This window comes from Balaenoptera acutorostrata, chromosome 18 (assembly GCF_949987535.1).
Source record: "Balaenoptera acutorostrata chromosome 18, mBalAcu1.1, whole genome shotgun sequence".
In the NCBI taxonomy this organism is placed as follows: Eukaryota; Metazoa; Chordata; class Mammalia; order Artiodactyla; family Balaenopteridae; genus Balaenoptera; species Balaenoptera acutorostrata.
The window spans coordinates 62,266,741-62,293,162 of NC_080081.1; the positions used below are offsets into that span (position 1 = coordinate 62,266,741).

Sequence of the window (26,422 nt, forward strand, 5' to 3'; positions counted from 1 at the left end):
GATTTTGGAGGTAAAATTGCTAGGACTTGGTGCTGCAACAAATATGGTGAATGAGAAGGAGGGAGATATCAGGGGTGACTACTGCTTGTTTGATTTGAACAACTGGATAGATGAGGGGAAAGGAAAACAGGAAGAGTTTGTGAACTAAGTCGGACTAAACTTTGTAACTTTGAGACTTTAAGTGAACATGTCAGTGAAGCAGTAGGTATCAGATTTGGAATTTAGGGTAAGGGACTGGGCTAGAGACACATACGTGGAAATCATCAGCATATAGATGATAACTAAAGCCATTGGGGTGGATGATGAGGTTTAGGCCAAGAGATTATAATGAAAACAGAAAAGAACCTAGACTGAATTGTGAGGTACTCCTATATTTAATAGCTAGGGAGAGGAGAAGGAATCTGCAAGGGAATCAGAGAAGCGGTACCCAGAAATGTAGGAAAAAATCCAAGAGAGTATAGTGCCAGAGAAAGAAGAACTATTCAAGGAAATAAGTGGTCACAGTGTTGGGTATTATTCAGAGCTCGAAAAAGATGAGGATTTTAAATAACCCTTATTTTATTGATAAGAAAAATGAAGCACTGAGAAGTGACCTGTTCAAAGTCAATGTAAATTCTTGTCCCTCTCTGGATTCCCAGAGAATTCATACTGGTGCCCATGCTAGGATTATTTATGTGTGTGATTCATTCTCTCCACAGAACATAAATTTCCCGGTCCTCGCTTGACTCAACCTTACAGCATTGTACACTGTTGACTAATCTATGTCTACTTCAGTGACATTATTGAATTATGTCTTAGTCTCCTTCAAAATAGCTGTTCATTCTTGTTGTGCCTATACATGTAGGGATGTCCAAAATATAATTTTTTTAAAATACCATTTCTCCCACCTCCACACCCAACCCCAAAGGAATCAGAATCTTGAGGGATGGATTACAAGATTCTGTCTTTTTAAAAAGTTTCCAAGTAGGAAGCTTTGGAAATTACTAGCATAGAGTCAGGTTTGGAAACCACTCCCTTAGTCTCAGACCAAACAGAGCTAGGGCAGCAATACAGAAAAGCCACCCAACTCACCCACGCTCTAATAAATCCTCATATTTTAAAACAAAATACAGTTGTGCCTCAGTTATCCAGAGGCCAGCTTTCCAGTAATTTTGTCTGGAAGAGGGCCAAATCTGGAAGTTAAGAAAAGGAAACCCCTCTGGCGGAAGAAGAACTTTTTGAGAGTGAACAACAATGAAAATATCTCAGGATACCCCTTGATATACAGTCACTGTCCTATTTACTGATGGCAAAGAGGAAGAAAAGAAATCTCTCATTGGCTGACTGTGGATATAAACATCTGATCAGTCATCACCTGGAGCCATAGAGAAAAGCAGTCAAGAAAGGAGAAAAGAGTAAAAAATAAACAGTAAAGTAGAAAGGATGAGAGGAAGGATCTGAGCGGATCAAGAGGCAGATGAGATGAGAAGCAGTGACAGATATTAGAAAAGGTGATGAGAACATTCCAACGAGAAAAAAAGAGATCACCTAAGTAGAGATCCTATATACCTCAGCAATGCCCTGGGACTAGCGTATGGCCAAGGTATGGCGTTTGGTGGCTAGTCATTAACAAAGGATTTCATTAACCATTGTATTCCTTAAGAATGTAGGGAATAAGTACATTTTAAAAGGATTTCTGTAAAAAGGTGGGGAAAAAAAGCACTGCTATGTTTTAAAGGCAGCACAATTCATAAGCTGAAATGAAGCCAGAACAAGGAGCCTGGGTACGTCGTCATTGTTTCTGAGGGGACAGTTCCTGGGGTTAGACTCCCCGTCCCAAGGACAACCCCCATTCCAAGTCCTCCCGTGGAAACCACAAAAGGAAGCAGCCCTGACCGGCCCTCAGGCATTATTGCAGCGCCCCCAGTTGCTGCAGGTTCAAGGAAATCTCGGCCGCGTTCCCTTGTAAGTCTTCGGGCTGTTGCACAAATTAAGGTAATGTGTTTCCACGCGTTTTGACTGGGGAAGAGACCAAGAAACTAACCCTCACGTTTCCAGCTGAAGTAAATATCTCAATATCTTTGTTTGCTTAAGAGCTCCTGGGGTGTAAGCGTTTGGGATTGAAACCATCCAAGCCCACTTCGGTTGGCTTCCTATTCCTTGGGAGAGTGTCTTTAAAAGCACCTGCCGGCATTAAGTTTTGTGCTTCCTGAAAAAGGCAGACCCGGTGCGCCTCAGAGGGAGTCTTTTACAATCTGGACTGAGAAGTGTGTGAGCGGCCCCAGGAACGTCAGTTGGCTCATTTCCCTAGTGTCGCTAACAGCCTGGCCGCGGCGGCGGCTGCGACGACCCAGGCATAGCCGGACCTCAGGAGAGAGCCCGGAGCCCCGGGAGGGCGGTGGGCGCCCCGGGAGCGGCGACGGAGACTCTGACGCCCCGCACCGGCGGCTCCGCGGGCGCCTCACGCTACCGGTAAAGACCAGCAAGGCGGCGGGCCAGGGCGCGGGGCGGGGACGCGGGGTCCGGGTGGGCCGGGGGCGCCGTCGGCTGGGCTCGCGCAGCCGCACTCGGCGCGCCGACTCCGGGCTCCTCCTCCCGGCTCCGTAGTAAGCATGGCGGCGGCGGCGTTCGTGGTTCCTCGGGTGAAACAGAAAGCGGGAGCTACGCGGAGAGGGAGCGAAGAGCGGGGCTGAGGCGGCACCGTCACTGCCGGGAAACCACCCCAACAGTCAGTGCGCCGGCGGCCGCGGCGGCCCCGAGAGCTGGCTCTGCCGCTGAAGTGGAGCGAGAACGATCAGGAACCCGAAGAAGAGGCGCCGGGGTAGCCGCGTTGCTCCGCCTCAGAGCGGCGTGACTCGGAGGTGAGAGCGCGGGCGCTCCCTTCGGGAAAGGTGTGGCAGACCGAGGCGTCCGGGTCCCGTCTCCCCCCCCCCCCGCACCCTCCCCCCCCGGGGCAGGCGCCGCGGAAACCGTTAGGCTGGGTGTGAGGGGCCGGGGCGCCAAGCGGGGCTCGGGCCCGTCGAGGGGCCTGGCCCACCCGGTCTTGTGGGCGCGCGCTGGGCGGAGGGGAGTGGGCCGCGGGCGGGACCCGTCCACTCACGGGGCACCTGCTGGGCCCGAGTCTCGCCGGGAGGCGCTCGTGGGGGCGCAGCCGCGGCCCCGCCACCAGCCCGCGGAGGCGGCGCGGCGGCGCGGCGGCGCGGGCAGCCCTCCCTCCGCCCCCCTGGCCCGCGGCCCGCGGCGAGCCGCGCCGCTGACGGCGGCGCTGGGGGGTGGATTGCGGAGCCCTCCGGAGCGGATCGCCGAGCGGCCGCGGCGCCTTAGGTGTTGGCCGCCGGGCAGCCGCCAAACTTGAACGCTCCTCTGAAGAGAGTTTCCCCCGCTCCTGTTGGGGTTAAAACCTCGAAAACCCGCCCTTGTGTATTTGATCCTGTTTGGCTGGTGCCAGTACCTGGCCGTTCCTCCAGCCGGCGGAGTTAACCACCTGTTCAGTCGGGGGGTGGACTCCGGGCTGCAGTCCTCGCCCTGTTTAACAGCCTGGATCTTTGAACTTCTGACACGGCTGTGGAAGGACGTTATGCGTTAGGTAAAGAAAATGAACACGTAATTTAGCCATAAAATCGGGGGCAGAACGGCGGCGGTTTTAATGAATGTAGTCGTTAGTCGTTCTTTTATTAAACTGTTAACGTTAAAAGCCTTGGGGTAGTTTTCTGTGGGGGGAAGGGGGGTAATGGATAGTGGGGTGCTAGGAATCATAAATACGGGATTTTCTTCTGTGAAATTTCATTTAAGTTCCTTTGGACACCTTCGTGTCTGAGCATCTATTAACATAGAATACCAGGCTGACAAGAGTTGTTTTTTTTTTTTTTTAAACTGTATAATCCTCATGTATGTGTAGACTGTAGGCTCTTAAAACTGAGCGGCATAATTATTTTGCTTTTTCCCGTGGTCTGTGTTTTTAGCTCTTGGAAGCAAAATTGGTGTGTGTTCTTCTGTATTATAAGAATGAAATAACAAAAGTTGAACTGTTACTATAATGTTTTATCACCATGATAGTACCAGCGCCAGTGCTAAACATATGCCACCCGGGAGCTGGAGCCATATGTTAGGCAGAAACTAATTGAGTTTTGTGGCTATGATCTTGTATTTGGATAAATATTTAGTTTTTGTGTATTTGCTAAATCTGTAGTTCTTGCCATCGTGTAAGTTTTTAAATCACCTAAAAATAGTCCAGAGAAATGAGTCCCCTGCCTGTTTGATATTTTCTTGGTTGGTTTGATTTTTCTCAAGTAATGAGATAAAGTGCCCACTGAGACAGATGGTGGACTTAAAACAGTGATAAAAAGGATTTTACACATCGTTGATAACATAGAACCTAAAATTTTGCTTTCAGCTTCTTAGCCCACTGATAATTGTTGCCATCACCACTTATACCAGTTATTGGGAAGAAGGGATGATGACTTGACAGGAAAAAGATTTTGTTAAAATTTTTATAAATAGTTTTATGTTTAAGAATTTTAGCACTATCACAAATTTTATGAAATTTTCTTCTTTCCCTTCATAGAACACCTCTCAGTTTTCTTGTGTAGGTTAACTGAAAATTTTTTATCTCAGGCTGGCTGCTTTTAACCACCTGTATGCTTCTGAATGAACTCCCCCTCTTTCTGTTTTGTCTGAACCCTCAAAAGTCATTGACTGTTCAGGGAAAATAAACTTCTGGTTAACATTGGCTTCAGTGAAACATAATTATAAGGGTAATTTGCTTCTCCCACATTAATCATATGATTCGAAAAAACAGATTTGGTGTCATCTGTGTCATCACTTTCCCCCTTTGTATGAGTAACTGAAAGCTGATTTATCATGCATTTAGTGATTACGTTTTAATTTTTAAAGTTCTACAGTATAATTTTGAGCATGTTTTATTACTAATTATGAAAAAATTTCTCCCTCTTCTCTGACCAGCCAGGCAGAGGTCAGGAGTGAGAGGTTATAAAACCCAGAAAAAAGAGAAGGGATGCATGATTAATAGTTTTCATCGTCTTTTGTAGCTTTACTTAGGTAAAGAGCATTTAATTTATAATTTGTTTTAGATTTATGGGTAATAGTTATGCCTGTTTAAAAATATTTGTATTTTTTTTAATGTGCATACATCCAATGCTTGTGCATCTTCTATTTTGCCTATATTTTTAAGATACAATTTGATGAAGTAACCTAAAGGTTTTGTTTTCTTTTTCATGTTCTTGGTACATTTTTCTATGAAAATGAGTCTAGGTGATGTCTTTGAGCATGATGTAGCGATATGCATGTGATTTCTAATTTTATTAGCCAGGTAATCAAAAGATAAATAATTGGTTTTTTCCCCTAGCAGTCTCTAGCAGACTTCAAATAAATTCACAATATTGTAAATCCAAAGGTTTAGAATACTATGCATGCAATTCCATTGAGTCTTTTAGTGCTTCTTTTTATCACATTGCAAAAAGAAAAAGAAAAATGGCCCATATGGATATCAGTGTCGAGCTGCTTGCTGAAAAGGAATTAATGACCAGTAGTGTTGAAAGGCAACTTTTTTTTTTACCTGTATTGGGAGCTTTTATAATTTTCTTAATATTTTGGTCTCATTTTATTTCAGAGTGTTATGCTGTGGTCTCTTTAACCCTTGATCTTTATCTCTATCCTCCCACTATTGTAGTTTTGCTTATCTTTCACATATACTTTCTAAGTTTGAGTTGTAGCCTATGGTCTTCCGTCAAGTTCCTTTGTAGGTGTCTTTCTTTGATATTTCCAATCACTTATCACCCATTACCGGTCCTCAGGCTGTTTTTTCTCCAAGGTAGAGAGATGCGCTTGGGAGATGACATGTGCTCAGAGGATGATGAGCTACTATTAGAGCGGGGATACGAAAGCAATAGGATGTTTCTTTCCTTCAGGTAGTCTACAGACTAGTTGGGGATACTAGACTAACACACAAGAAATCATTAGCAAAAATATAAGATGGCATTATTAAATTGTGTGGCAAGGACTGTAATTTAAAGGAAAGTGAGGCCACTGAGGGCTAGAATGATCCTGTAAGGCATTTAAAGGAAGTCAGACTTGAAGCTTAGGAAGGATTTAGATATCTAGCAAAAGGAAAGACATTCCAAAAAAGATTGACAGCCAGAGCTGGAAGTAATAGCAAGGAGACCAGTCTGAGAGTGTATAAGGATAAGTATCAGGAGGAAGAAGGAAAGAAGTTTATAAAGTCAAGATTTTGGCTAAGCCCCACAGCATGGTCAAGAGAGTAATAGGCAGGGCTGGACAAGTTTGGCCGTATCGTTATGAACCCATCACTGAAAGAATGCTACATCTACTAAGTTATTTATATTAATAACTTACGCTTTATGTATGAGGAATAGCTTATATGTTTTATATGTGTGTGTTTCTTACAGTTTAGATCAGGGATCAGCAGACTTTTTCTGTAGAGTGCCAGATAATATTTTAGGCCTTGTGAGCCACTTACTGTCTCTGTTGAATATCCTTTTTTGTTTGTTTTTTTACAATCGCAGGATTTGGCCAGTGAGCCTGGTTTGCTGACTCTTGGCTAATAATTGGCTAGGTAATTGTCCATATAGCACATAATGTGACCTGCCTTACATCATTTGTTTACATGGTTGTTTTGTGTTTTTTTATGACTATCATTTATGGTTTTTCCCCTATATTATAGTAAGAATTAAGAGAACATGCAGAAATTAGTACTGTAATTGTTCTTTTGTGGCCAGAGTTCTAGCAACTGCCTAGACTGAGTCTCAGAACTCGGACATAAAAGAAGAAAAGCCTTTGAGCTAGGCCTTAGAGCAGTGAAAATAGCTACACCATGGAATTTATAATCTGTATAAGGTTAAGTATATCAACTGCCTATTCAGGTTGTACGTATTTTAAACTTCAACTGGCATTTTAGAAGCCTTGGCTAGGATGCTGGTGGCCTGTAAGTGACAACTGGGGAGCAGGCAGTAGGAAACCTTGTTTTTAAAAGTAGTCTAGGATGAGTTAGTGAAGAGACAAACAGTTGGACATCCCTCAATAACTCCAAGAGTCACTGTGTTATAGAATAGTCTAATAATTGATATTTACATTGATGAGTTTGAGTCATCAAGAAAAGATTGTATCATGTTTAGATTAAGGCAGAGAAAAAAGACCTAGAAATCTCTTTTCATTATGATTATTTAAAGATAAGTTAGAGTAATTTAAAGGATAAGTATCAGTTACTTTGAAAATTCATTTACATGAAATATCTCTTTGAAGTTGCTAAATTTATAGGTGTGTATTTTTAAAGCAATTCTCTTTCCTTCACATTGTGTTTCATGTACCATTACCAGGTAAATAGTGGTGCCTCAGGTTATGGTTGCATGAATAAATTCTCTAGGGCTACTCTATATTTTGTATTATCAAGAAAGTAAGAATATAGCATAAGAGCAATCTTTGATTCAACAGGCATTAGTAAATACATTCTGTATATCAGAGATAGTATTAGGTGCTGGGAAAAGTAAAGATGTATATGATGGAGAGCTGTCTGGATAAATCAGTAGTGTTCCTTTTTTTCCTCTTAAAAACATTAAAAGCAAACAAACCAACAAAACCCCAAAACTTAAGTTAACTTTTGTCCTTTTGCCTATACTAGCATTTTCCATACTTTTTAAATGTATGCACTGTCTTAAGTTTTAAGGCAGTACAAACCTTTTGAACTAAATTTCAGCCTTCGTGGATTGCTACCCAATAAAAGTTTGGCTTTTTAAATTTTGCTTTAAGAAGAAATTAACAATTCACTCTCCCACCCCCCCCTTTTGTCAGTACTTGAAACAGCTTCATTATTCCAGCTGTTTCCGTTTCCTAGATAGGAGATAAAGTACCTTGGATCTTAGTTCCAACTTCACCCTTGTTAGCCGTATGATCTCAGATTCGTTTTTTTCAATTTTAGGTTCCCAATTCTTAAAATGGAGAATAATGTCTATCCTGACTTCCCCACAGAAATATTGTGAGCAACCAAAGAGATGTTGGAAACCATGACAATATTAAAGTGCCATATGTGTTTACATTAATGCTACTACAGTGGAAGCAGTGCAGTCTTTTTTTAGTAAGACCAGAAATCATGAGTTCAAGTTTTATCCTCCAAAGTTCTGTAAATATAGTATTCCAATAAACATTTAGTTTACTCAAAAGTTTTAACTGCCTTCTTGGCAAAGAGAATGCACATTTTAAAAGCTTTCTTTCCATTCTTATTAATCTTTCAGTGTGGTTGGTATCCAGTGCCTCTGTTCTTCTTTGCAAGAGAATACTGATCTTCATTCCAAGGAAATTGAGCTAGTCTTTCCACAGTGGGATAAAAATATGCAAAAGTGAATTCCTTATAGTTTTCTTTTTTTCAAGTAGAAGACTATTTATCTATAGTAATAAGATCCACTTGAACTCTTATTGGAAACTTGATTATTTTTTTTAAAATCCCATATAGACTTGCCAGATATGTGGTGGTACTCTCATTTTACAGATGAAACTATTACTTCTGATTGACTTTCATCTCTCTTCCTCCCTCACTTCTTGAGATTGCTTATGTGCTAATTGTTAGAAAGACAAAGTAAGTATGATGTGTACTTTGACATAAACCTTGGTGTAAAGGTTATCTAAATTTGATAAATTAGGTTGTGTTAATCATCCTCTATCAGAAGTGTCTGAAAGTTACTGTTTTCTGTTTTCCTTCTTCAGAATCCATATTTTAATATATATTTGAACAGAATAATTTAAACAATTTAAGTGATTTCTTAGTGAAATCCAATTCCCCAGTAAGGAGAAAAAAAATCTTCCTGCTTCTCTGGGGGTTCTAAACAGATGTTTAAGTACATTTTAAAGCACAGTTAAGACTTTTCTTTAAGAAGTAATTATATGCTTTCTTTTGCAGAAATAGATGTCATATACAACAACTATGTACTTATGTTGAGATCTAGCTTGAAGGAGTAGTCATTTCATTTACTTCAAAATCAGTTTCTCTTAAGATTGGCTTAAATAAAAATAAAAGTGAAAACATAATTTATAATTTGTGATTTCATTATGTTTACATTTTCTAGATTTTTTTGGTTTGCTTGGGACAGCCATTCTTTTTTGTTTTCCAAAGATGTTTTATTTTATTTTTTTAACCTTTATTTTATATTGGAGTATAGTTGATAAACAATGTTGTATTAATTTCAGGTGTACAGCAGAGTGATTCAGTTATACATATACATGTATCTACTCTTTTTCAAATTCTTTTCCCACTTAGGTTATTACAGAGTATTGAGCAGAGTTCCCTGTGCTATACATTGGTCCTTGTTGGTTATCTATTTTAAATATAGCAGTGTGTACATGTCAACCCCAAACTCCCAGTCTATCCCTCCCCCCTGCCCTTCCCCCCCTGGTAACCCTAAGTTCATTCTCTAAGACTGTGAGTCTTTTTCCTGACAGCCATTCTCAGTTACAGTTTCATTCTTAAGACTTGATTTTTTTCTATGTAGTATTTTCATTTGCAATATATACTTTTTCCTTACATTTTAGTTAATGAAATATACTTTTGTTTCTTCCATGTTAGGACTAGCTATTTCCAGTACTTCAGATTAGTAGATAAATCATTATTCCTCAAATGCCATAGTATGCTAGCAATTTTATTTTTTTGTCGATTACTTGAACCTGACCAAAACTGGTCTAATATGTGTGATAGACGAGACTTTGGATAAAATGTACAGGCAACTGTTCCTTTAGTTCATCTTCAGGCTGCTTCCAGACTAATATATATATATTTTTTTAATATTTATTTATTTATTTTATTTTTGGCTGTGTTGGGTCTTTGTGCGAGTTGGGTTTCTGTGCGAGGGCTTTCTCTCGTTGCGGCGAGTGGGGGCCACTCTTCATCACGGTGCGCGGGCCTCACTGTCGCGGCCTCTCTTGTTGCGGAGCACAGGCTCCAGACGCGCAGGCTCAGTAGCTGCGGCTCACGGGCCTAGTTACTCCGCAGCATGTGGGATCTTCCCAGACTAGGGCTCGAACCCGTGTCCCCCGCATTGGCAGGCAGATTCTCAACCACTGCACCACCAGGGAAGCCCTCTGACTAATATTTTAAAAATATGAATTTATTCAAATCATTGCTCAGTTTTAGAAGTTAAAACCACACTACAATTCCTGCTGCATCAATTATAATATCTTCTATCTCTATTTTAGAGTTTATACTCTGTTGGTATCCTGTGACTATATTTCCCACCACTTCCCAACTTTGTCGTATGAAGAGCATATGTTTTACATTAGGCAGATAAAGGTTTGTTTGTTGGCTTCTTCCCTTGCTGGCTGTATATAAACTTGAGCACATTGCTTTTACCTCAAGGAGCCTTACTTTCTTCACTTTAAAGAGGGGTAATATAGGATCTATCTCCTAGAATTAGCTGCTATAGGGATTAAAAGAAAGAGCCCATTTAACATGGCAAGTAAAATACTTGCCATAGGATATTTACATCTAGAACTTTGAAAGACATTTCTAATCATTGTTACCCAGGTATCTAAATTCTTCCTTTCACCATTCATTTATTTATTCATCTATCATTTGTTAAAAACCTTAAATGTTGTAGATACTTAGAATATGAATGTCACAAAAATGTATGTCATATTCCTTTTCCTCTAGCAATTCACACACTATGATGAGAGATAAAGACATGTAAACAAATACATATTTTAAAATAATTAAAAGTAAATAAAATACCTCTTGTCTTTCATCCCTTGTGTGAATCCTTCCTGTAGTTTAGTACTGAACTGCCACAGGTTTCCATAATATGCTCATAATATCACGACTGTGTATATAACATACTGTAGCATATATATATTTTTACTTGCCTGTCTCATCTATTTGACTATGAACTCCTCGATTTTGAACAATACTTCTCGGGTCGGCAGGGTTTTTTTGTTTTGTTTTTTCTGTAAAGGAGCAGATAGCAAATATTTTAGGCTTTGTGGCCATATGGACTCTGTTGCAACTACTTAACTGTGGTGTAGGAGCATAAAAATAACCATAGATAATTATAAACATTGGGTATAACTGTGTTCCAATAAAACTTTATTTATAAAAGCAGGCAGGAGGCCAGATTCAGTGCATGGGTCTTAGTTTGCTGACCCCTGCAATGCCGCATACCTTACGGCTGGCAAATATGAGGCACTCAGTAAATGATAATAATTAACATATATTAAATGCTTTCTATGTTCTGTGTACTATTCTAAACAACTTTTCATGTATCAGTTTACTTAATCCTTAAAACAACTCTCTGAGGTAGCTGCTATTGTCATCATTTTAAAGATGAGGAAACTGAAGCACAGAGAAGTTAAATAACACACCTAAAATCATCCAACTAGTTAGTGAAAGATTTGGGATTTGAACCCAGGCATTCTGACTCCAGAGCCTGGCTTTGAATTATTAAATCATACCAGTTCTGATACGTTGAATCCTAGGAGTATAATATTGATTCAGCATTAGGAAGCATATTAATGTAATTCACTATACTAATAGGTTAAAGGGGAAAACTGTATGTTTATATCTCTTTGGTGCTAAAAAAAGAATCATTTTCTAAAATTCAGTTATCCCTGACAACTCTTCATCAACAAGAAATAATCTTATAAAGGGTCTCTACCAGAAACCTGTATTAAATGTCATAATGAAATATTAGAAGTACTTTCATTAAAAGATAGGAACATTGGTCAAAGTCTTAGCCAGTGCGTTAAGAAACAAGAAAAATAATTAACCTCGAAATAATGGGGATTGGGAGTGAGGTGGAATATATCACTGTTACTAGTTGCAGTTGATATGATTATCTACTTAGACAAGACAGGCAACAGAAAATGATTTGAGTCAAAAAGAGATTTCAGTAAGCCCACTGGCTATGAGATAAATTTAGGAGATTCATTAGCTTTCTTATATACTAGCAATAACCAACTATGAAAAACAGTAAGAAAAGTAGAAGCCTAAATTATAAAATACTTGAGAAATTTTAAAAATATGCAGCACCATCTGAAGAAAACTACAAGAAATCTGAATGGATGGAGGAATAGTATATTCCTGAATGTGAGAACTTAATACTATAAAATTGGCAGTTCTCACCAAATTAATACAGTCAGTGTAATCCTGATTAGAAATCCAACAGGATTTTTAAAATGGAATTTGACAAACTGATGTTTCAAGTTTTGAGAAGGAAAAATGCACAAGAATGGCCAGATGAATTTCAAAAAGAAGCATAACAAAGGGGAACTTACCCATCAAAGATTAAAACATACTGTACAATTATAATTATTAAAATAATAAGAATTTGGAGTAGGAATGAGCATGTTGATTAAAGGAACAGAATAAGGAATTCAGGAGGAGCTCCATGGTTACAGAAGAATTTATTGTATGATTAACAAGTGAGTAATGGAAGAGCTAGTCTATAAATGATGGGGGACAATTGGCTGTCCAGTTGAGGTAAAGATAATTAGGTACTCACTTTGTGGCACTCTCAAAACTAAGTTCCAGTTGGACTAAATATAAGTAAAAAAATAAAATGGCAAAAATTTTGGAAGAAGTGAATTAAACAAAGGTGTCAGGGTGGTGAAAGCCTGTTCAAAGAAGACGTCAAACTTAGATGCCATTTAAAAAGGCAAGCAATAGACTGGGATAAAATATTTGACATGTAGTAGACAAAGTTAATATTCAGAGTATATAAGGTGTGCCTACAAATTAACCAAGTCAACCTGGTAGAAAATGAGAAAGAATGTACGGAAATTCATAGAAGTAGAAATATAGCCTATAAAGTTTTGAAGAGATGCTCAAACACACCAGTAGTAAGAGATTGGAAACATCGAGATATGATTTTTTTTTAATCTTTGCTAATAAAATTGGCAAAAATTGGAAAACCTTAGTAGGTGTCAGATTGGGAAGTAGGCACTCATAAACTATTGAACAGAGTATAAACAGCTTCATCTTTTTAGGGTAAAAGTTTAGCTGTATCTGTCAAATTTTTTTTAAATTAATTTATTTTTGGCTGCGTTGGGTCTTTGCGGCTGCGCGTGGGCTTTCTCTAGTTGCTGAGAGCAGGGGCTACTCTTGGTTGCAGTGCGTGGGCTTCTCATTGCAGTGGCTTCTCTTGTTGCAGAGCACCTCTAGGCGCATGGGCTTCAGTAGTTGTGGCTCGCAGGCTGTAGAGCACAGGCTCAGTAGTTGTGGCACACAGCCTTAGTTGCTCCGTGGCATGTGGGATCTTCCTGGACCAGGGCTCGAACCCGTGTCCCCTGCATTGGCAGGCGGATTCTTAACCACTGTGCCACCAGGGAAGTCCCTGTTTCTGTCAGTTTTGAAAATGCATACTTCTAAGCCAGAAGTTTCATTTCTGTGTATCTGTAATACAGAAATACTATCATAGGGTCATAGAGAATATTACATGATTGTTCTTTGCGGAGGGAGAAATATATGAAGAAAAATGAAAGCATTTTGTGTTCATCATTAGAATAAATTATAGTATGCCCTCATAGTAGAATATTAGACAGTCATGAAAAAGAATGAAATAGCTACAGATGTACTTCCTTAGGAAACTCGTAAGATATTTTACATGAAAAAACAAGACACTGACCAGTACATGCAATTTTATTTAAACCACTCCCCTAAACCTCATACATACATAAGTGCAGAGGAAAACGTCTGAAAGGGTACATTCCACAGTGGTTGCTCTGGAAATGGGAGTTGGAATGGGGCAGGAGTTAAAAATAATGTCTGTACGTATGTTTTTAAGTGTAAAACATACAACTTTCGTGATGTAACAAATAATAAAAGAAAAGATGGTTTGGATTTGGTGATTGTGATTAGTCCTTGTTAGAATCATACCTTCTAGTTGGCCAGCCTTGATTTATGTCTGTTTCCCTGTGTGATTTTTAACAGCACATCCTTTCACTCAAAAGCTTCCCAGTTAGTGTCTGAAATCATTGGTGCTTTTAAAGAGAGCAATTTCAGTTTAGTGTTGGGTCTGAAGCTGTGTTACAGCAGGTTAAAGAAGTGAGAATTGTAGGCTAGTGATTCTCAACCTTTATATAACTATATCTGCCAACCGGGACAATTTTAGTATACTTTATTTTATGAGTTTCTATTATAAAAGCAATTTTCTTTTCCAAATATAAAATTATAATTTTGAATATAGTTGTTTTCAAGTCTCATATGCCTGGATATTTTGATCTCCCCCTTTAATATTAGAACCTAATATTTTAGGAAAGTTGGTAGTAAATTTCAGGAGAGATGTTAGCTTAAACTGAAGACAAAGTAAAGAAAAGGAAGATTTTTTAAAGATAAGATGAGGAAAGATTAGCATATTTAGGCAATAATTTTTAGCTCAGCCATAGTTGTAGATTTATAAACAAAGAATATGGTTAGCTCAGAAAGGACAACATTAAAATACTGGGTTCTACAGACAGATCTTTCTTCTCATGGAAAATACAGAAATATTTCTTGATTTTCTTATGATGTGATAAAATTCTCTATTTGGGAGAAACTAATGAAGGAAACATGTTAAATATGGTGAAGTTAGTAAAACAGCTTTTACAGAGGAATTCAAACCTTTTGGTTGTAAACCTAGATGCTAAGGTGTTACTTTGTTCAGAAAATATTCAGAAACTGCTGTTTTTTAGTCTTAAACCCAAAGTGATTCTGATAGACATAACCAAGAATCTGAAACTCTGAAAAAGCAAAGTAAATAATCTAAATATATAAGCTAGTATTTTACAAAAGGGCAATAAAATATTTGTAGATGAAAATAGAATTGTCCCAGATGTAATTACGTTGTGCTCTAAAGGTAACCCAGGTGCTCTGAAAATAGCACTAGACAGCTAGGAGCTGTAAAATGGGATTTAAGAAGTACAGTTGTCACTCAGCATCTGCAGAGAATTGGTTCCAGGACCCCTGCAGATGCTCAGGTCTCTTATATTAAATGATGTAGTACAATAGAGTCGAATATCTGCACAATCCGCACCTACAGGTATGGAGGGCTGACTGTACTTTAAAAAAAAAAATCTATTGGTCTTATTTATGTGCACATTGTCTGTCTTTTAACAGATTGGGGTTGATTTCTTGGAAGAATTCCTGCTCTCTTTTCCCATAGTTTCCTGAGTGGAAGTATCTTTGTGATGTCTTTTTCATCAAGATTGCGTTTGAAGTCTTATTTTAATCAGGTTTCCATGTTAGTATTAAGGTGTGATTTCTTAGTGGGGGGCTGGAGCTGTACCTCCTGACTGCTTATTAAATTAAGTTATATTTAGTATATCTGACTAAGGAGAATAATGGCAGTGGCCCTCAAACTCCCAACCCTTATTTTACACCTCTGTTGAATTAAGAGGGATAAAAGACTGAGGCCCAGCCCACCCATCCTACCCACTTTCACCTTTCCTTTCCAGTGAACAAGGAATTGGAGAAGAGTAAGATAAATAAGTTATAGAAAATACGTTGCTGACAATCTATATAAATTGCCATTTACGGTTTAAGAAAATGAGTATATATATTTGATTTTATTAGATTAAACCATATGAAATTGTTATTTTAACGTTTCTGACCTTAAGTGGCAATTTCATGTGGTTCAACCTATTATATTACAGAACTATGCCCTATAATCACTGCTCTCTATATAAAAATATGTTGTTGCACTTAGAAAATATGTTGTAAGTTATTTAGTATAAATTCATAAGCAGCACATTGCTTATGAAATGTCACCATATAAGCCAAATTGGAAAGTTTATGAATATACCTACTTTAGCAACAAGGATAAAGTGATAAGCTAAAAATATTGTTAATGAACATATGCACCATTGGACACTATAGGGTTAATCAATCAACCATCTCAGGAAGCTAAATTAAATATGAGAATGATAAGATAAACATGTAGTAATTGCTAAGTAAAAGCTATTAGATTTAAAACCATGACCAATTGAAGACACTGCAAAAGCCAGAACTAATTGAAGAGAGCACTGATAATAGATAAACAGATAACAAAGTATCCTTCCCCTAAATTGTGGTAATTCTGTCTGTGTTGCATGGCAGCCAGATGTCTTAGTAGAATCCTGAATCAGAGGCCCAACTAATCTCCAGAAACATATTAATTTCAGTTTCTAGATAACACATATTTTTAGTAAATAAGAACTCACTCTAAGTTGCTGGTAAGTAATACTTAGTCTTATGCAGAAATCTAAGAAAGTGAGTGTCATTTTCTCAAAATATCTGTAAAGAGAATATTGATTTTTCTTTCGGTTAAGGGTATATCAAGAGCACGTTGGCTTCCATTGGTGAAACCAGACCATACTTTTTTAAAAAATCTTGCTTTTAAAGCATTGCCATTTGTGTTCTACTTGTGATAAATTCATTTACCTTTCTACTGCCCATTGCGTACATTAAAAATTAAGAGTAATGAATTCAGTTCCCTGTCAAGATGGAGTAAAAGGGACTAAACTTACTCTTCTGTCTGAAACAACTAAAAAAAAAAAACTAGAAAAAAAAATACATGAAACAGTGGCACTCAAGATGTTAGATATCGTGCAGCGGAAGAGGGAAAACATGAGCCCTAAGATTGGCTCTGCTTATTGCCTGGAGGAAGTTCCCAGGGCACAGGGAGGGGTGTCCCAAGTAGGTCCCATCTCCCTGAGTTGAGATGAAGCTGGCAGTCCGAAGAGAATAGAGTGTGCAGATCCAAGTACCAGAGAAGAGAGCACTAAACATAAAAAGGACCTCAATGATCTGAAGAAGGTCCCCCTTGAGTATTTAGCACAGTACTGATAAGTGCATACCTGTGAGGAAACTACCCAGGGCTAGAGAGTCACCTAAAAGGATTATATATTAAATAAAACAGTATCCAAGCTTATACAAGGCCAGAAATAGTGCCTGTTCCCACCAGCCAGAGTAGAAAGCCTCACAATTCTCAGGGCATTTGGTAGAGTACTCTGGAGGGTCTTGGCTCAGTGGTGGGGAAAAATTAACCCTAGACTAAATGTAGCTGTGTTCCTGCCTAACACAAGAATATAACTTTGTTCTTGCCTAAAGCAAGACCCAAAAGGATCAAACTGTTTCCAAGTCACTTAACCACATCTCATAGCAAAGCTCAAGAATAGTTATAGGAATACAGAAATATCCAGCAGCCAACAAGGGAAATTTGACAGTGACTGACATTCAGTCAAAACTACTAAGCTTGCAAAGAAGCAGAATAACACAAACCACAATGAGGAGAAAAATCAGCCACTTGAAACTGGCTGCAAAATGACATTGATGATGAATTAATAGTCAGGAACATTAAAACAGTTACGTTTGTATTCAGTATGTTGGAGAAGCTAGAGGAAAGATTAAACATGTTATGTAGAAGTATCTTCTAGATTATAATTACAATGTCAAAGACAAGATACATTGGATGGGATTAATGGCACGTTAGACATTGCCAAAGAAAAGATTATTGGATGTGAAGACATAGCAATAGAAACTGTTGAAAATGATACATACAGAGAAAAGAGAATTGTTTAAAAATGTGAACTGAAAAAATATTTGAAGAAATAGTGGCCAAAATTTTTCTGAATTTGATAAAGACTATAAACTAAGAAGCATGATAAGCACAAGAAAGATAAATGTCTCCAAGGAACATCATAATTAAATCACTTAAAGCAAGTGATAAAGAGGAAAAAATCTAAAGCAGCCAACATTAATACAGAACAAAGATAAAAGTAATAGATTGCTCGTCAGGAGCAATGTAAATTAGAAGGTAATGTAGCAATATCTTTAAAACACTAAAAGAAAAACGTGTCAACGTAAGATTCTTTACCCAACAAAAATATCTTTCAAAAGCAAAGTAATGACTTTCCAAACATGCAACAGCTGAAATAGTTAATTACCTTCAGTCCTGTACTAAATGACATGTTAAATGGAGTCCTTCAAGCAGAGGAAAATTAAACCATATGGATACCTGGGCCTGAGGAAATGGTAACTACATGGGTAAATATATAAGATTTTAAAACTATTATTATTTAGGTAATTTCAAAGGACAGTTGACTGTTTAACATGATAATGATAATGACTGTGGAGTTTATAACATATGTAAAAGTAAAATATATGATAATTATAGCACAAGGAAGGGGAGAAAGGGCAGATATATTGTTGTTTAAGGTTCTGATACTTATACCTGAAGTAGTAAGTTAAACTGTGATAAGTTAGACTGTGAAACATTAGACTGTGATAAGTTAAAGATGCATATTATAAACCCTAAAGCAACCACTAAAGTAATAAAGGATTATAGTCTATAAAGCCAGTGGGGATACAAAACGATATAATAAGAAATAATCAAAGACAAAGCAGATAAAGAGGAAAAGGGGAATGAAGAACACATGGGACAAATAGAAAACAAATAGCAAGATGGTAGATTTAAACCCAACTATATCAATAATCACTCATAAACGATCTAAACACTATAATTAAAAGGCAGAGATCATTGGATTCAATTTTTTAAAAATCAATACCCAAGCATATGATACCCACAAGAAACCCACTTTAAATATAAAGACACACATAAGTTAAAAATAAAAGGTTGGAAGATATACCATGCTAACACTATCCAAAAGAAAGCTGGAATGACTATATTAGATCAGAAGTTAGATTTCAGAGCAAAGATTACCAGGGACAGAAGGGTCATTTTGTAATAATAAAGGGATTAATTCATGAAGAAGACAGAATCCTAAATTTTTATACATGATAAAACTGCAAAGAGAAATATACAAATAAGTAATTTAGCAGAGGTTCTAATACCCCTCTCTCAACAATTGATAGAACAGATAGAATGTAAAACCTAAAACTTTAAAATTTCTTGAAGAAAATGTAGGAGAAAATCTTTGTGACCTTTGATTCCACAAGGATCTTGTAGATAGAACTCCAAAAGCACCATCCATAAAATAACAAATTAATCTCTTGGATTTGTCATAATTAAAACTTCTCCTCAAAAGACATTGGTAGGAGAATGCAGAGACAAGCCACAGACTGGGAGAAAATATTTGCAAATCACTTAACTTGATAAAGGACTATTAACCCGAGTATATTAAAGCGCTATCAAAACTGAGTAATAAGAAAAAACAATCCATAACAAAATGAGCAAAAGTATTGACCAGATGCTTAACCAAAAAGCTATACAGAGGGCAAATAAGCACATGAAAACGTGCTGAACATCATTAGTCGTTATGGAAGTGCAAAGCCTGGGATTTTAAATAGATAGTAGGAAAATCTGGGAGGTGATGGGTAGGTTAATTATCTTGATCATAGTAGTGGTTTCATCAGTGTATTCATGTGTCAGAATTCATCAAGTTGTATACTTTAAATGTATTATTTAATATATGTCAGTTATACCAAAATAAAGCTATTTATGTGCTTGATGCCATTTCCTAGGAACATTTGAATGTTTTTGGGTGTGTGTGTGTGTGTTTTAACCTGTAGGAAATAGCAGTTTCAATCTGAGAGAAAAATTGATTTGGCTCATAGGCTATTGATATGGCTGAAATATCCAAAGGCAACTTCAAAGGCCTCATTAAACTTGATTACTTACAAATACTTTCTTCTCCTTAAGGAAACTATTTTTATCTATTTCTAGTTGAAGAACAAGAATGTATTCACATCTGGGTTGGACCCTTCAAGAATGAAGTATTCTTTACATTGTTATCACCCTGACTCCTTCATTATCAGTTAATACTTAGTGAAAATTAGTTTTACATCTATAATCTGTATGGTCATGGGACTAGCAGCATCAGCTTAACCTGGGAACTTATTAGAAACGTGAATTATTGGGCCCTATCCCACACCTATTGAAACAGAGACTAGGTGTAGAGCCCAACAGTCTGTTTTAATAAACCCTGCAGGTGATTCTGATACGTGCCCAAGTTTGAAAGCTATGGTCTTAGAGCAACAGTGGGACTTCAGATACTTAGGTACTGATAGTAGTAGAATTCATTTCAAGAAATCTCACAGGATGGCATACTTAAGATTTGTGTATTTCATCATATGTAAATTTTGCCTTCAAAAAAGAGTTAAATACTGAATAGTAGTTACTGAAACATGCCTGAGGTGTTTAGGGGTAAAGTATACTGATGTCTGCAACTTTGAAATGCATTTTTATTTTTTAAATTTTATTTATTTATTTATTTTTGACTGCATTGGGTCTTCGTTGCTGTGCGCGGGCTTTCTCTAGTTGTGAGTGGGGGCTACTCTTCGTTGTGCACGGGCTTCTCGTGGTGGCTTCTCTTGTTGTGGAGCACGGGCTCTAAGCGTGAGAGCTTCAGTAGTTGTGACACATGGGCTCAGTAGTTGTGGCTCATGGGCTGTAGAGCACAGGCTCAGTAGTTGCAGCACGCAGGCTTAGTTGCTCCGTGGCATGTGGGATCTTCCCGGATCAGGGCTCGAACCTGTGACCCCTGCATTGGCAGACAGATTCTTAACCACTGCGCCACCAGGGAAGTCCTGAAATGCATTTTTTAAAAAGATGGATAGAGGAACGCATGTGATAAAGGAAAAATGTTAACTTTATTATCTAGATGGCAAGTATATGGTATTCACTCTTTAATTATTTCAGCTTTCCTGTAGGTTTGAAATTTTTCATGATAAAATATAAAATCCTCATAATGACTCCTTTTTAAATTTTTGTGCAAGATACTGAAATGTGCCCAGATGTACTTTTAGACAAAATAATGGTGGGTGATAATGAAATTTTAGCATCTTAACAACAATTATGGGCAGATATAGAAGATGGTGTTTTAATATATTGATACTGCATTTATTTATCCTAGAAATTGACTATTTGAGATATTTCTAGTAAATTGGATATTAAAATGTGATCTCATTAATGTTCTGTAAATTGTCTCCATTGATTGACTCTTGATATATCAAGATGAAAATGTTCATCAGTTATACCTACATGATCTGGTTATCATTACTTTTAAAGTTAGACACAATTTATTGGTTTTTAAAACATTTTGTTATAGAAGTCATACCAGTCAAATGGAAAGTATTTCCATTAAAAGAGGTTTTTTTAAAAAATATTTATTTATTTTATTTTTGGCTGTGTTGGGTCTTAGTTGTGGCATGCGGGATCTTTGTTGTGGCATGCAGGATCTTTTCATTGTGGCGCGCAGGCTCTTCCTTGTGGCATGTGGGCTCAGTAGTTGTGGCACGCAGGCTCTCTAGTTATGGCTCGAGTGTTCAGTAGTTGCGGCACGTGGGCTTAGTTGCCCCGTGGCATGTGGGATCTTAGTTCCCCAACCAGGGATCGAACCCGTGTCCACTGCATTGGAAGGCAGATTCTTAACCACTGGACCACCAGGGAAGGCCCTAAAAGAGGTTTTAAAAATGATGAATGATGAAAGTGAATAGTAGTGTGTGCATTTAATATGAATCCTGATTCAAACAAATTTTAATAAAAATTAGGCAATTTGAAATTTGAACACTGGTGATTTCAGGAATTATTGATTTTTATGTATGGTAATGGTCTTGTGGTTATTTTTATATATATATATATGTGTATGTGTGTGTATGTGTATGTATAAAAGTCCTTATTTTTCAGAGGTGCATACTGAAATATTTGCAGATGAAAGTACTTCAAGATAATACAGGACAGGAAGAAGTAGGTGGTGGTAGAGATGAAACTAGACTGGCTGTGAGTTGAAATGGTTGAAGCTGGGTGATGAGGACATGGGAGTTCATTATACTAATGTTTACTTTGGTGTATGTTTGAAATTTTCCACAAGTAAAAATATTTAACAAAGATATACTAGAGGTTAAATTGAACTTATGCAGGGTGATCTGAGAACCTAACAACCATTTAATACATGTTTCTATGGGAAAATATTTTCCAAGTTTTTCTGACTTCTAAATTCAGTGTTGGAAGGCAGCCTGTTTCTATGTTGAGGACTGCCTCTTTTTTAATGTAATACTCTCCCTTATTTGATATCAATCATTTAAAATCATTGATAGCACTCTCTCTTCTTGTACAAATATAAATTTCTTCTATAAATTAAAAAAAGCATAACTGTCCTTTATGTCTTAATGAAAGTTCACACTAAGATATGAAAATTCAGATGAAGCAAAATAATGCATTAGATTAATTACATATCTTTTTAAGAGTCATTTTTCTGGAGTACAGTTAACATGAAACAGGGTAATTGAAAGAATTAATTAGTCTTAGGAAGAATATAAAATCTAATATCATGTACTTATTGTATAAAATCTGTGAAATACTTGTTTTAGGTTTCTGGTAAGAAATAAGATGACTCTGCATAGTGATTCCTGTGACTTTCATCACAGGAAATTTCACTACAGGTGATTTTAAAGTGCCCCCCCCTTTTTAATATTTATTTATTTATTTGGCTGTGCCGGTTCTTAGTTGCAGCATGCAGGATGCCCATAGGGGATCTTCGTTGCGGCATGTGGGATTTTTTAGTTGCAGCACACGGGCTCCTTTAGTTGTGGCAGACGGGCTCCTTTAGTTGCAGCATGCAGGCTCTGAGTTGCAGCATGTGGGATCTAGTTCCCTGACCAGGGATGGAACCTGGGTCCCCTGCATTGGGAGCACGGAGTCCCAACCACTGGACCACCAGGGAAGTCTCGCCCTCCCCCCTTTTTTAATCTGATGTAATCAAGTTTAGAAAGTAAAAAATCCAAACGCAGAAAAAAAAGAAATAGAAATCTAAATGGGAAAAATAAATTTTAGGATATCAGTTCATAAGATGAATTAGTAATTTGGATAAAAGTCCAAGTTCAAGGAAAATTTCCCTGAAAAGGTATTTATATAGTTGATAAGCCAGGTGTGACTCTGTGGTTGCCTGGGGCTCCTCAAGGCTGTTCATTTTTGAATCAAAATTTTGATGAAAGTGGTATAACCATATCCACATTACAAAACAATTGGGGAAATAGAGAAAAAAATACTGTAATTCCACCATCTTAATATAATTGTTACTATAATATTAATACTTTTGCATAATGTTTTTTCATATGTATATCTTCAGGTAATCCTAAAGTCTAGATTTAAATGTACTATATCTACTTTGGAGTGTATAATAATCTTGTGATTTCAGATATGGCCTTGGAGTCCTATAATTTTTAGTTTCATTGATTTAGACAAATCAAAAGACCAGAAAAATGTATTGGATTTCTTAATCTAAATGTACATATTTTTCCTGTGAGTCTCTCAATTACACTATGGCTGTAATCCAAGTAGGATCCTGCTTTGCATTTTCCCACATACTTTTTAAACAAGTAGAGCTGAAGTTTCAAACCCCACGCCAAGCTTATTGCCATGAGTTAGCTACCTTAGATTCTAGGTATAGAGTATTGTCATTATGACGGCAGCATCTTTAAAAATAGAACAAATTCAGATAGAATGGATGGCTATGAGTGAGGAGATTAAGGAAGAAAAACTGTGGCAAAATATATGCATAAGGAAACTGGTACAGATTAAGAATTATAACAGGGAGTGGGTGAGAAAACAGTACTGTTGCTAAACCTAATAGCATTGTAGACTGAATCTCCCCCCCCAACCCCCACCCCACAAATTCATATCTTGAAGCCCTAACCTCCCAGTGTGATTGTTTTTGGAGGTAGGGTCTTTGGGAGATTATTAGGTTTAGATGAGGTCATGAGGGTAGAGCTCTTACGATGGATTAGTGCCCTTACAAGAAAAAGAAGAGACCAGAGCTTTCTCTCTCTTGGCCAAGTGAAGGTACAGCAAGAGGGTAGTCATTTGCAGGCCAGGAAGAGGGCCCTCATCAAGAATCTGACCATGCTGGCACCTGATCTTGGACTCTCAGCCTCCAGAACTGTGAGAAATGAATGTGTGATGTTTAAGCCACCCAGTCTATGGTATTTTGTTCCAGTAGCACGAGCTAAGACAGTAATTGGTACCAGTAAGTACAGTGCAGCAGTAACAGATATCTAAAAATGTGCAAGTGGCTTTGGAACTGGTTAATGGGTAGAGGCTGGAAAAGCTTAGAAGTACATGCTAGAAAAAGCCGAGATTGCTGTGGGGACTGCTAATGGCAACTAGTGAGAGCTTAGAAAGAAAAGAGGAGAGCTGGAGGAAAAAACTTCCATCTTCTTAGCGAATACATAAATAATCATGAACAGAATGTTGGTAGAAATATGGACAGTAAAGGGCATTCTGATGAGGTCTCAGATGAAAATGAGGAACTTGTTATTAGACAATGGAGAAATGGTGATCCCTATTATAAAGGGTTTGAGAACTTGGCAGAGTTGTGTTCACATTCTAGCATTTTGTGGAAAGTGAAACTTGTGAGTGATAAAGTTGGATATTTAACTGAGCAGGTTTCTAAGCAAAGTGTTGAAGGAGTGGCTTGGTTCCTTCTGACTGCTTAGTAAAATGGGAAAGGAAAGAAGTGAATTGAAGAAGGGTCTGTTAAGCAAAAAGGAACCAGAATTTGAAGATTTGGAAAATTCTCAGCCTATCCAGGTTGCAAAAATGAGAAAGCACCTGCAGAAGAGAACACAAAGAGTGTGGCTGACCAGCTATTTGATAAGGATATAAGTGTGATGTGAGCCATGGACCTAATCAGCATCTCAACAAAAGCCAGGAAGAGAGATGGAATTATACCATTGGAAACCCTGCCAGGTGGGACTAAAGGAAACAGAGAAAATGGAATGAAATGAAGGAACGCTTCAAACGTGTTATTCTTCAAGAAAACGAAGGATCCCAAAGGTGACTCAAAGTCATCAGGGCTGTTACTCCCACAGGTTCAGAGTGCAGAGGCCTGAGGGGCAGGGTACCTTCACCTCAGTTTCAAAGGATGGGACTTCTGCCCTGCAGAGCCACATTGACAGGGCTCCACCAAGCTAAAGGAATGTCTGTGGAGGTGATGCCACACCCTTTGGGTCCAGAGGGCAGAGCATGGAACCAAAGACATTATTCTCCAGCCTAAAAATCTAATGGTATTTGCCTTGCTAGGTTTTGAACTTGCTTCGGACCTGTCACCCTTTTCTTCCTTCTGATTTCTTCCTTTTGTAATGAGAATATCTATCCTATGCCTGTCCCACCATTGTAGTTTGGAAGTGTGAAACTTAACTGGTTTCACAGGTTCACAGCTGGAGAGGAATTTTGTCTCAGGATGAATTGTACCTCAAGTGTCACCCAAATCTGATTTAGATGCAACTTTAGACTTTATGTTGAAATGGGTCAAGACTTCTGTGGCTGTTGGGATGGAATGAATGATTTTTTGTTTTTGTTTTTTTTTTAATTTTACATGCAGAAAGGCATGAATTTTGGGGCCTAGGGGCAGAATGTATGGACTAAATGTTTGTGTCCTTCCAAACTTCATTTTTCATAGCCCTATACCCTAATGTGTTGGTGTTATGAAGTGGGGCCTTTGGAAGGTAATTAGATTTAGATGAGGTCATGAAGGTGGAGCCCCCATGATGGGATTAGTGCCCTTTTAATCCAAGAAGAGGAAGAGAGACCAGAGCTTTCTCTCTTGGCCATGTGAGGATACAGAAAGAAGGTAGCCCTTTGCAAGCCAGGGGAAGGGCCCTCACCAAAAACCTGACTATGCTGGCATCCAGATCTTAGACTTCCTACCTGTGAGAAATAAATGTCAACTGTGAGAAATAAATGTCTGTTGTTTAAGCCACCCAATCTGTGGTATTTTGTAGCAGCTGGAGCTAAGTTTGCAAATATTTTTTTCCCATTCCATAGGTTGCCTTTTTTTCACTCTGTTGAATGTGACCTCTGATGCACAAAGGTTTTCAGGTTTGATGTAGTCCCATTTGTCTATTTTTGCTTTTGTGGCCTTTGCTTTTGGTGTTATATCTAAGAAACAATTGCCAAGTCCAATGTTATGAAGCTTTTCCCCTATTCTTGTATAGTTATGGGTCTTATATTGTGTTTTTAATCCATTTTGAGTTAATTTTTCAATGTGGTGCAAGATAAAGGTCCAACTTCACTTGAAAAAAAAATCTTTTTTTTTTTTTGCATGTGGATATGCAGTTTTCCCATCACCGTTTGTTGAAGAGACTGTCCTTTCCTCATTGAGTGGTCTTGGCACCATTGTCAAAAGTCATTTGACCATATATATGACAGTTTATTTGTGGGCTCTCTATTTTATTCCACTGGTGTACTTGTCTGTCTTTATGCCAGTATCACACTGTTTGATTGCTGTGGCTTGGTAATGTGTTTTGAAATCAGGAAGTTTAAGTCCTCCAACTTTGTTCTTTTTCAAAGTTGGCTGTTTTCGATTCCTTGAGATTCCACATGAATGTTATTTTATTTTAATTTTTTTAATTTATTTTTTAAATTAATTAATTAATTAATTTATTTTTGGCTGCGTTGGGTCTTCCTTGCTGGACGTGGGCTTTCTCTAGTTACGGCGAGTGAGGGCTACTCTTTGTTAC

At 38.0% G+C, this 26,422-nt stretch overlaps 1 protein-coding gene across 4 annotated transcripts in view; it reads left to right on the plus strand.

The window, feature by feature from the left end:
* The first annotated feature begins 2,586 nt into the window (after positions 1-2,586).
* Positions 2,587-26,422, plus strand: part of FNDC3A (fibronectin type III domain containing 3A) — a 202,225-nt gene continuing 178,389 nt past the window's right edge. For 2 of the 4 annotated variants that reach the window (XR_009005896.1, XM_007186852.2), the window contains exon 1: positions 2,587-2,840. The gene's annotated coding sequence lies outside the window, so the exon portion shown is untranslated. Of the gene's footprint in view, positions 2,871-3,382; positions 3,566-26,422 lie in introns of those variants that run through there. The other 2 variants (XM_057532829.1, XM_007186853.2) reach the window with 2 other exon arrangements.